Here is a 12,553-nt window from a genome sequence, read left to right as displayed (position 1 = left end):
TCTCTGTCCAATTCATTCCTTATTTCGTTTGATTAATAAAGGGTTGCTTTACTGCCTCCAACCAGTTGCCTACAAGGGCTCTTCGAAATTTAAAATCTTCCAGTAGTAATATAAAAAAAATGGTTCTAAAGCTTCTTTGATCTCTATTTTGCTCCTGGTGTCCCTTCCTGACAATCCTTAGGTCATTCTAGAACCCCACCCCAGGGGCAAGAACCGGGGGCTCGACTGCAGCGAAGGGGAAGGCACATAAATGCAACCCTGTGTTTGGTGGTGGGAATGCTGGACCCTGACCCACTGGGCTGCACCTGCAGAGAAGACTCTTACCGTCGCCTGTAGTAGGAGGTGGGCCAGGCCTGATCTCTGGACGAGATCGCAGTCATGTGGGCGCCCAGAGGAGCACTGTGGCCTCACAACATGGAGCTAAGTGGTGCTGGGGCCTGGCCGGAAGGTGCTCCGTGAATGTAAGCAAAGGAGGGGCGGAGGTGCAGCGCTTAGAGGCTGCTGGTAGGTTGTTGCAAAGGTCCATCGCTGGCAGAGGACTGGCACTGGGTGCGACTTACTCCTCCATGAGAGTACAGACCCAGAAATGTGGGGGTATTGAGGCTACATGGGGCACCGAGAGGCGGCTTTTACTACCCAAGACTGCTACTGCACAGAGCCCTTGACCTAGGGGAGAACACTGGAAGTGTATTGTGTAAAAGAGACTGGTAAAAGCTTATTGGCAGTGTACTACACCCTGAAGGTATGTGATGTGAACCAGATGGAGCAGCACGCTGTACCTTATAGGCCCAACTAATTGCCTCCTGCCCCATGCATGAACCCAAGACTCCTGCTTCATCATCTTGCTTGGCTCCACGGTGAGCGGCGGGGCTAGTAGGTGGCACCTGCGCATTAGCAGAAGGTACATATGTCAATGTATTGAACACTGAAATGTGGCGACTTAGAGCACCCACTGAGTGGTTCCTTGCTGGTAGGGACTACTCCCCACCAAGGCTGCCAGGAGCTTTTTTGTGTGTGGGTTTTGAGGAGAGTGGACTTCTTCACACGGGGGCATCATGGTTAAGCCTGAATCTTATAAAGGGGGAACATGCAACCCCAGCTGGCAAAGATGGCTTTGGCAAACTGGCACCAAATTCACTGTAACAAATACTCATCCAGTATTCTGTCAAATTTGGTGATTTACTACAGGCTATTTCATGCATTAAGTTGTCACTGGAGCCGAAGTTTGATGCACTGGTGATCGATGTGGGCCACCTCCGGGTAGACCTATATATATAAGGATTGTGTGGGGGGAGTTGAATGAGGCATGTGCCAGAGGATCCACTGATAAGATACAGCTGGGGTGTCACACTGGCATTTCCAGAGCTCTGGGTGTGAGCTGGTGAGCCTGGACAAAGCCTTCACTGCTGGTGGGTGCTAAGGTGCAGAGAAATGCCAAGGAGGTGGGGCTTACCAGAATAGCAAAGGCTCAGACAAGCCCTCGAGGAGGACTTTAGTATGACTTTTGTGCTGCTTGTTTAAGTGATCATGTGTGAGAACAGAATAGACCTATGATTCTTTTTTCAGTAGGGGCAGACCTGTATAAGAGAAGCGGAGATGTCACATTGCTGAACGAGGCTCATATCATCACAGCACTACATAAGCCTTGGTCCTTTAATTCAAACATTGAATGAAAGGTTGAGTCATTGGAAGTCATGATGCAGAGTCTAGCTGCTTTCTTGTAACTCCTTTCAAAATTCAAGGCTACGTTCAAGCATTATAGTCATTTCCGGTCTCTCCTAAAAACCCATCTGTTCCGTATAGCCTACAACTAGAATCTCCTTAGCCCCTTGGACTGTTTGTTTTCTTCTCTCTCTGCCTCCAGCGCCAAGAAACCGTCTGGTGTTAGTTGCGCTCTATAAATTCCTTTTACATTAAATTACATTACATTACATTACATGTCCTTACTCAAACTGATATGAAAGAAGACTTTCTGTTGGCAAGGGGACACTTAGCTCTCTACTGGAAGGACCAAAAGGACTGCTCACAGACCAGATGGGCTCACCTTTGTTGTTGGAGGTGGGGTGTTTTGATCTTCGGTTCCAATTGAGGTGCTTGTGATTCCTGTTTCACTGAACACTTCGCTCTGTGCCAGAAGAAACAAATGGACTTGGACTTGGATGCCCACTATCCAGCTTGGCTCACCTTTGGTGTTGGAGACGGGGGCTTTTGATCTTTGGTACTACTTGAGGCACCTGTGATTCCTGGTGTGCAAGGTAATTTGCTCTGCACCAGAATGACTAAATGGACTGGGACTCACTTGGCCATAATCCAGCAGGGTTCACCTTTATTGTTGGAGGCAGGGCCTTTTGATCCTCAGTGCTTCTTGAGGCTCTGGTGATTCCTGCTGCGCGGGATTCTCTGGGACTAGACCCAGATCATGACCTTGGCCAACAGAGGGTCCGTCTGTACCCATCCACGTCCGAACTATTCCAGACTGGGGCATCCCTCTTTTTTCTACAGCAGTATTCAGTGACATCAACTCCACTTCATTTAAGAGCTTCTAAAGTAAGTCATCGAACACGTCCTTCTTGTCCTCAGTAGTTGGCGTGCTGAGTGAAAAAATCTCCAATGTTGAAGAAAAGCACCTTGGGTACATATTTATGGAGCACAAACTTAAATAGGACCTGACCGCCGATAGATGTGTTGACCTCGAGGCACAGCCAGGGAGCTCGCCTAAGAATAAGAATTCTGTGATGGTTATGGCCGATGTCCATCATGCAGGCCGAATGTCTCATGATGACTTTCTTGATTCCAAGCCTCATGCTAGGAATAGGTACCTTTCAGGAAAGCAGTTGCTAAATCCCCTTTGGACCTATCCAGGCCTACAAAGGAGGGCCATAAAGGCGATGACCAAGCACTGTTTCAACATCTGCTTCACAATTTATATTGTAAAATTAAATTTCTGGACAAGAACACCTTTGATGATTGCTTTAAGGGAATGACTGGGATTGAAAGGTAAACATTGAGCTGTCTAATCTTTCTAGACAAAGGATATTCATTGAATCTGAAGGGAAAGTTAGCTGAAGAGGGAACTACAGATTCTGAAGATGGTTAGTTATGTCAGGGTCCACTCACCTTAATGCCAGGTTTTGCAGGAGCGAAGATAACCATCCAAAAAGCCCGCTGACTAAAACTTAGCACATGAATTGTCTCAACGAGTGCAAGCGGTTAATCCCCAGGGGAAAGGCGGTTGGGAGTGAGAGAGAGAGACAGGATGCTAGATGACCTCAGGATTGATCATCTTTCTGTAGTACACAACTTTGGATGTCTTCCCTGACTCGTATGGTTCAGCATGTACTGGAAACTCTGACTTAGAGATTCACACAACGAGGACCCTTGTTTATTAACACATTCATATAGAACATTAGTTAACCAAGCGAACAGTGCGAACAAATTGTACACCACAGTTGCATTACTAAACTTTTAAACAGCTGTGGCCTGTCCTAATGGGCGGAGAGGCCGTGCCCCCTCGCCTTTTGCCCAAATAGAAGAGTGTCTGTCAGGCTGAGCTAAGGTCAGCCTGACAGACACTTAATCTGCAGGTCAGGCAGACAGGAGCTAGACATGCGCAGGCTCATGGCTGCCTGAGCTGAACTTTTGCAGGGCTGACGATGCCCCTGCTCCTGTGGGTGTGACCTCTTCAGACTGGAAAATAACTTCGAAGCTCTCGCCCTCATGACGAGGGGGAAGTTCACTGATTGCCTCGAACTTGGGCGCTTTCGTTCTAAGGCCTGAAGTGCCCAATCACTGACACTTCATCACAGAGTGAGGTGGGGTTAGCAAGTCTCACTGACCCCATCCCACTCTGTGATGAGTAGGGACTGCTGCCTGCCCTCATTGGTTGAACTAAGATCAGACAATGAAGGCAGGCACAGTCGCAACTCTACTGGGACCTTCAAATCATAGCTGTGCAGGCAAGTGTAATTTTTTTTTTTAATGTTTGGTGCTTGCATAAATATTTGAGAACATTTGTTGTGAATGGATGTGTGTGTGTGTGAATACATGGATGCAAGTCAGTGTTTATGTCTGCATTTGTGTCCCATTCTTCCCCCTCCTTGCTAAAATTACCGGCCATCACTGTTTTTAGATTGTACCACTCAGCGGTTATTACTTTTGTGCATGAAGAAGGTGTCTCTATTAAATGCCATAGAAGACACAGATAATCCTTTAAGTAGTATTTTCCCACTGTGAAACAGATCACTCTCTGTCACTAAGAGCGAAAGTCAGACTGTACAAAGTGGAAAGTTCTGAAATAAAAATTTCCTGAAGGTCTAAACACAATAATGCCTTTCCAGTCTTCAGGTACAGCGCACTGACCTTATTGTTTTGTTTTGTTCAGCTGCGGAACTAATCTTTGTTTGTTCTGTTTTTTCTTTCAGGTGCTGAGGGTGAGGTTGGTGGCAAAGAAAATGAGAGTAGGAAGATCTGGAGGCAGGAACCGGGATGGAAGATTGGACCAGGAGGTAAGTAGAATTCCAGAACTTGGCACAGAGGTACTCATGGAGTTTCTCTCTCTCCAAGGGTCTGTAAGCCAAGCAAGACTTGAAGAACATGGGCCCAGAATTTATAGACCGCGGCCAGCTAAAATGACTGACAACTCTTGCGAGCGCTCAAGATCTTGAGCCTGGTTGTGAAAATCAGGAAACCATGGATAAAGAGTGGGAAAGAAGGAGGCAAAGCTTGTAGGTGAGGTGGGGATGAATGGAAAGGGCATAAATAACATATCACTGTGTTGGAGAGAAATGCCAGAGGGGGCAAAATATGAGGTATGTGTGCGAAATGGAAGGAAGGGAGTCCTGGGAGCATGCTCATTAGTGAGGAGCATGATATTGGTGCAACAGAATCGCAACAATAAGCTCTGGGGGCCTGAGTCCTTGGTAAAGGGCGCAGGAGACATGGATTATAACAAGTCACCTAATGTAACATCGCACTGCATCGAAATAGAATTGGCATTTAGTCTCCTCAACCTAAGCCTAGTCAACCTCTGAACCTATGTTCTCAAGGGTTTCTACAACTTGAGAGGCAGGGTGTCCTTTTTTGTTCCACGGATCCATGGGAAAGGCCCAATCAAAATGTTCTGCCCTGGATGGACAAATGCTGAATACTTGTCCGCCACTTCCCTACTGTGATATTTTTATGAACCTTTCTACTGAGGTGACCCCTTATGGTGTAGTTTTGGGGGAACATTCTCCTCTCACACTCCTTCGAATGCAGGGATGAGGGAACATTTCTCCCAGTTAATAAAGGCATTTGTTTTCTTGTTAGTTGCCATGGGGCGTGTTATATTGCACGATATATCATCCGGGTAAGTCAAGTGGGGTGGATTGGTCTAGACCCCAAGTGATTAGAAGGGGACTGTGTAATGGTAGATTTTGAGCAGTCCTAGGAAGCTGGTTGTTTGTTGACCCATCTGTCTAGCGTACTATCGCACCACCATTCAGGCGTTACCTCTGTTTTCTTTTATTATAAACTCACTATTTCGATTCCAGAGCATTTCCCCCTGATTCAACTCACCCCCAGAGTAGTGTTCCATTTTTATATTTTAATCTGGCAATACGTAACAACAACATGGCTTTAAGCTTCTTGATAGCAATGATTGATGGATTATCATGAGGATGTTTCTCCTCCCCCGTCATAGAAATCCTAGAAATTATATTGTCAGAGGTGGCTTAAAACCCATTTGCCTAGACCTATTATACTGGAATATTGCTGGTTTGTCCACTTGAGTCTTCTGATAAGATCTGGCTTGATTACATTTCAAAGTTTAGTCTGAAACACCAAAAAGTTAAACTTAACTTACTCCCTCTCCTTGGATGGTTATAGATCATTTTTCATGGCAGCCATTTTCTCTCCTTCTGGAAGAACTAAAGGAGGTTTAATGATCATGGTGTCCCTTTCAATCAAGTGGCAATCAAACTCACAAAAAGTACCGTAATGGAATATACTAAAGATGAAATTCAAAGTGTACATAGACTACACCTAAAAAGTGTATAGAAAAATTTAAGTTTTACCTAATACCACCGCACGCCTCTCTCAAATGGGGCCGAAGCCGAGAGAGGCGTGCGGTGGTATTAGGCACCCGCTTATAAGTAAAGGACCAATGAAAGGTATTGGCAGATATTTGATCTGCCTTCTGTAAGAAGACCAAATTGAAGTTGTTCATTTACGACACCTACAAAATATAAGTATGGTTTTTGTTTATTATTTTTAAGCAGAGTGACAAGACAATGGTCCTGATGAATGCCATGAATTTGTATCATCCGGCAGAAAAATGTTGACCTGACCTAGTCAGATAGGAAACATCCTTACTCCTATCGTCACACTACTTATTTTAATTCCATCCGTAAGGGAGAGTTAATTTAAAAAAATTTGCCGTTTTGCGATGGTTTTAACACACTTTTGATATTATTTTGCACTCTGCCCCTCATTCATAAACTCACATTGGAGTGTAGAACACCTCAAGCTCCTCTCCAAAGGGAGAGTTGTAGCCCACACAGTGTACCTTGCGGACACTGTGTGCAAGAGGGGACCCAATGATGAAGCATGTCACCGTCATGGTGAGTGAGGGTGCTCGTCTTTAAAACTTAAATTTTTCTATACACTTTTTAGGTGTAGTCTATGTACACTTTGAATTTCATCTTTAGTATATTCCATTACGGTACTTTTTGTGAGTTTGACATAATGGAGTGGTACCGGTTGTGGTTATAAATTCTCCGATTGACCTTGTTGTGAGATAACATAAAATCAAGAGGCAATGGCAGGAGATTACAACTGGCTCTATGAACATAATGTTTTCTCCGTCCAAATCGCTTGAACTGCTGATGTTTCATTTTTGTGAGACGAGTTCCTAAGTGATCTCTACCATCTTTTAATGGGTGACATTAATATCCATCTTTGCAAGGAAGTTATTGCTGAATTTAGTGTGCATGTTATTTGCACTCCTGATGGTGCATTACATATGCACCATTCGAGGCAAGGGTAATTTTTTAGACACCCTGTAAGAAATTAGGTTACTGGTTAAGGGGATGAAACCCTATGCAAGCAGCAACCACAATCCTTGACAGTGCCTTCTGCCAGTCTCTAGAATACACATCTGGACTGGATGACAGCTGGCTTCCTGCATTATCTTTAGACAGACACACTCAAAGGAAGGATAGGTGTGCCTGAGGGGACATCTGCATGTTGATGGGTCTGCCTGAGCAGGATATGTGGGATGGGCTGACACTTCTACCTGAAAGAGCTAGGTCTTGTCCCTGTGAGGTTCCCATAGCCAACCTGCCGTTATCGCAGGTTGCTGAAATCCCTTAATTGCACTGGTCCCAAGAGACCTGTCAAATTCTTCAGTTCTGGTGCCTGTTGGATCCCGTGGCATGCAAGAACTTTGAGAAGGCATATCTATTTATCCCCACCTGGGATATGTGCCAGTGAAACTTACTAATTATGTTTGATTTAAACACTGTGGTTGTCGTTATAATTTTGTAAAGTGCATATCTTGAGATTCCTAAAAGGGATTTTTGTCATTTTGATCTTGTTTTAAAGAAAATTCTATTAAATACTATTCCTCTAACTCTGTGTGTAGTCTTTTTGTGGTGTTTTCACTATATTACTGTGTGTTGCTTAAATACTTCACATATTGCCTTTTTAGTGTAGCCTGACTGTTCTGTGTTAAGCTACAAGATGGTTGAGCACAGGTAAACCTTTAGTGTGTACTTAACTTACCCTGACTAGTGTGATGGTTCCTGCTTGTTCTGAGTATATACCTCAACTAACCAGGAACCCCATTTCTACCAACGATTAACCAATTTGTCTACATCCTGTGTGGGATCCTTTTGTGGTGTGTTTTCGTAGCTCATAAAAATCTTTATTTCAGCATGTAGCCGTAAAAGAGTAAATAAAAGATTATACATTACAATAAATAAAAATGAGACACTTTACACAACATGCCAATTCAAGAGTTCATCTAACCAATATTAACTAAAGACCTATACATTCACTATCAAAAATGGTTTAAGTATAAAATAAAGATTAAAAGTAGTAAAATCTAAAAACATCAGGCTCATTGAAGCTTAGAAAAATAAAAAGGATACCCACTAGCTGGGCAAATGTTTATGCCTGTACCTTCACATAAGCATCAAAAATTGTGAGACAGGAAACACTATACATTGACTGGTGTTACTTCTAAGAATTCTATACGCAATCCTATAACTTCTTGTCCTCAGGTTGCGACAAACCGGTAAAATTTACTTGTTCCTGATTACTTGGTAACCTGTGCATGAAATATGACATGCTCGGGCAAGTCTTCAACCTGTGGGCAAAATGGACAAGAACTATCGCCCAAACTTGGCTGTGAAGGCTCGTATGAGAGATTTAGCATATAGAGATTTTGCCTGAATAGGTTCGATCTCATCCAGATAAGATTCCATACAGTAATCAATTTTGAAGCCTAAAAAAAGAATTAGTGAGCGATTCTACCATTACAGAACATAACGATATATTGCCAATAAGCAGTTTTTAACTCAGATTTGGTGTGTTTTCACTCTGTTGCTGTTTAAAGTGTTGCACAATTACTTGACACATTGCCTCAAAGTTAAGCCTGACTGGTCTGTGCCAAGATACCAGGGGGCTGAGCACAGGTTAATTTTAATTGCGGATTGCTTGTGACGTCACCCTGACAAGGATTGTGGTTTCTGGTTGAGTAGGGTTTTAGCACCTTTAAACAGCAACCCAATTTCTTGCAATCAATACATCAAATTATAAAGCAAAATCAAGAAACTCTTTCTGATATTGAAATTCAGGACCATGACATTCATATGTTGAGTTTCAATTTGTAAATGCTGTTTTTGTTGGGAAACCACATGGGGGATATTCCGGATGCCTTTATAAGGAGTTCAGCCACAGGTTTTGATTTATCCTAATTTACAGGAGATCAAATCCTATTTTAATTGAAAAAATGAAAACCAGCACCTTTTGACTCATTTTCATAAGCCCTGAGGATGTGATGGGTACTCTTGAAAGATTCGTTGGCTGTTAGACTGTTGAAGCATTTTCAAACTTTGATGGGATTGATACAACTATAAGATGTTTTAAATCTGAATTGGCAATTGATTCCTACAAACTGATAAGATCACTTTCTGGTTATATACACCACATGGGAAGTTTATTGTAATACGTGAGTGCCCTATTTACACCAGATCAATCTCCAACAAATTTAACGTGTCAACCTCGATTGGTTTCTTTTGCTGTTCTCCTATTGCCAGCAAATCTGGCATCCCTTTGTCGTGTGGTTACATAGGCCTCGGGCACACACACTTCCATTTTGCATGCTCATGTTTAAAGTTGATATCTTTTTAAACAATGACATTTAACACATTGCTTGCACGGCCTCATGAGATAAGGTATTCAGAAATGTTTTTGCTTACAGTTACACTTCTTCGTAGGCACAATAGCAGGCCTTCGAATATTCTGTACAAGGACTTAGTACACTGAGCAAAATGTTGTTGTTTGTTCTTGTCCATTCAGCAACAGCGCTGAAGTGATAGAATGAACAATGACAACTGGACCAGGACTCAGGCATGGAATGAATGTGCCCAGTGTTATTATATAAACTGTGGCAGTCTTTGTTTAGACAGAGGAGCTTCTCGATGGATTGTTGATGGTCGTCCCATGCCTGAATTTTAGCCAACTGAATTCCAACACCATCCACAGAAGGATGGTGGCCTGTTGCAAGACTAGCTACCAGATTAAACATGCCCGCAGGTAAATAGGGAGTTAGACCACTCTAAGGTATTCTGGTAGACCTGCACACCATATGCTTGTTAGGATAGGAAGCACTAGGTAGGAGTAGGATTACAATTAAATGTATTCATATAATCAATGCAACAGCACAATATTTGAACTGTTTATTTTCTTCACCATTCTCGTAATGCTGGTTACTCTGTTTTGTTTCCTTCTATTAATCGATGCAGCAGACGTATTTTATGCAAGAGTCCAGTTTCTTCAATAAATATTTGAAATGCCAATCTGTTTACATCTATGGGCATGGTCAAAACTGATTTGCATATGGCTGGGTCTAAACTTGAATGTCACGGGGAGCAAAAAAACTATGGATTTAGGCTCAGATCCCTGTACTGGGGTGAATGTATGATATTGTTCAGCATTCTGTCCATCAATTGTTCTTTTTACTTCTTAGGTCATGGCTGAGTTACTAATGAAAGAACTGTTTCCATGATTTCCTTTGGGGAATCAGGGTTGTCATGCTCTGAGTTTGCAAACACCATCCAGCGCCCTGTCAGGTTAAGGGTCCGATGGCGCATTGTAAGCTAGTCAGGAATTAGCTCAACATATTTTGAAGGTATACGTGGACTCAGTCCCACATAGTTCTGACGCTTATGTTGTCCAAACACACAGTCTTACTGAAAAAGTAGGAACCGTACGACACCTTGATGGTTCCTTCTGCCAACTGCTCCTCTGGGGTCAGGGGATACAACCACCTCTGGTATAACCCCCTTATGTGCCCATGTTTTCTGGGTATCCGTTCCTCCAACACATTTACGTCAGCAGCAATGACCCTGTCTCAACCACTGGCATAGAGGCCTGCTGCTCTGTAGTGTAGATGGCACTCCCATGAAACACACATTATGCAATAATACCTTCAGTTCCACTATGCTGAAGTTATGTTTTGTCAGGTCCGGCTTCCTAGTCTGACTCTTCTCTGACAGTCCTGTAATTTTTCTGCACATCCGCTGTTGCTTGCTCCAATTCATGGTCACACACACTGTCTGCATAGCGCTGCGGGCCTGGTTACTTGTGGTGTGAATGAAGAGCGAAATGGGATTGGTGCAGCTGTTCTTACTCTTTCAGTCTGCCATTTTGAAGAGACCTGCTACTTATTGAAGCTAGGGCCAACGTTTTTTTGCGTTCCTGTGTTCACCCTCGTTTTGGCGCTACACCCACAATGCTGGCGTAAATTGATAACACTTCCTACGGCCAACATTTGTTGTTGCTCATGATGACATTGATGACGCTGCAGTTATGCATTACTGTAACCACTATTTCTGAGTCTTTAGGACAGCTGATGACGTACTACTGAGACCGTTCATTGTATCCTGGCTCCCAGAAATTGAGCCATCATCACATGTATGTTGCCAGAGAAATTTAATATACTTGGAAAGACCAATCTGTTATCTGAAACTATTGCTCACCTGCTAGGGTCCTGGACTCTACATTCCGCACTCTTAAGTGATATCCAATTGTCCATCTTTTTTTTCTTTACAATGTATATCTTTTTTTTTTAAAACGTTATTTTTTATTAAACACTTGCTTCATACACCATTCAGTATAGTACAGTGACCGGATGTAATGTGGCAGGCATACAATGCGTATCTTTAACCGCATGCATAAGAGTTCTGTATTAATATGAGTTTATTATCACAAAAACCTGTTCAGTCGGTGTTTACATAAACCAGGCTAATAGCTCAGTGTCCCTACAAGAATTTCCCATATTAATATTTACTCTATTGTCAATTTGAAGTGCAACTGTTTACCATCTCACCATTTCTCTCGATCACTAAAAGTCCCAAATGTTATTTTATATTAAAAAAACATATTTCTGCATCTAAAACCGACTTCCTGACACGCATTCGTTGATGTATGCATCAATGAAAGCGCATGCCCCAAATATTTTACAAACAAACCTTATCAGTTGGTCCTAAGTCACAAATACACACAGTACTTATCTCCTGTGCCCTCTGCTGGCTAGAGTACACAAGGCAAGTCTGATTATTTCCAATTAACTTTTGGCATCATCCCGATGCATCTGCTTCAGGAATGCGAAGCGTGAAATTTGTAGTAGCAGGTTTAATATGTGATCCAGCCAAAAATGTGTTTGCTACAAGGACTTGCCTTTGGTAGAGGTTTCCTTGCCATGCATCTTTGTTCGCTGGCCAAGCTGCAAATCTGTTACCAAACGAGATACGTGGCAAGAATAATTTTATGTAAAGGGGAAAATGTTATCCTGAAGGAATATTTGATTAGCATGATTCAACGTGAAAAGTGTTCCAATCTTCAAATACGAGTAAATCTTGAAAACGGGATTCGTGACTTTTCTGCCCATTATCTGAAAAGCTTTCAACTCCACAGTTCCAATGTGGCCCCTATAGAAAACGCTATGCATATAGAAAGGTGTACTTCTCCGGATGTAATACAAAAGTAATTTCAACATATATTAGTTCTTGTGCTTCTGATATAACAAAGTGGACTGCTCTTTCTTTCCTGAATAACGGACAGATAATGTATATGAGAAGTGTGATTAATTAATAAACACTCCTAGTAATTTCTGCCTACCTGAGATGCAACATTGATTTATAGGTTGGGTGCAGTGCATGTACAATGAGTAACCAAAAGGATAGACTAATTATGTAGATTATTGTTGACTGGTTAAGGTTTGCCAAATTAGCTAGACAGACAGACACACACACACACACACTCCTGCTGCTCCTTGCATACATGTAGA

Source organism: Triturus cristatus, chromosome 9 (genome assembly GCF_964204655.1).
Source record: "Triturus cristatus chromosome 9, aTriCri1.1, whole genome shotgun sequence".
In the NCBI taxonomy this organism is placed as follows: Eukaryota; Metazoa; Chordata; class Amphibia; order Caudata; family Salamandridae; genus Triturus; species Triturus cristatus.
This window is presented reverse-complemented; position numbering follows the sequence as displayed.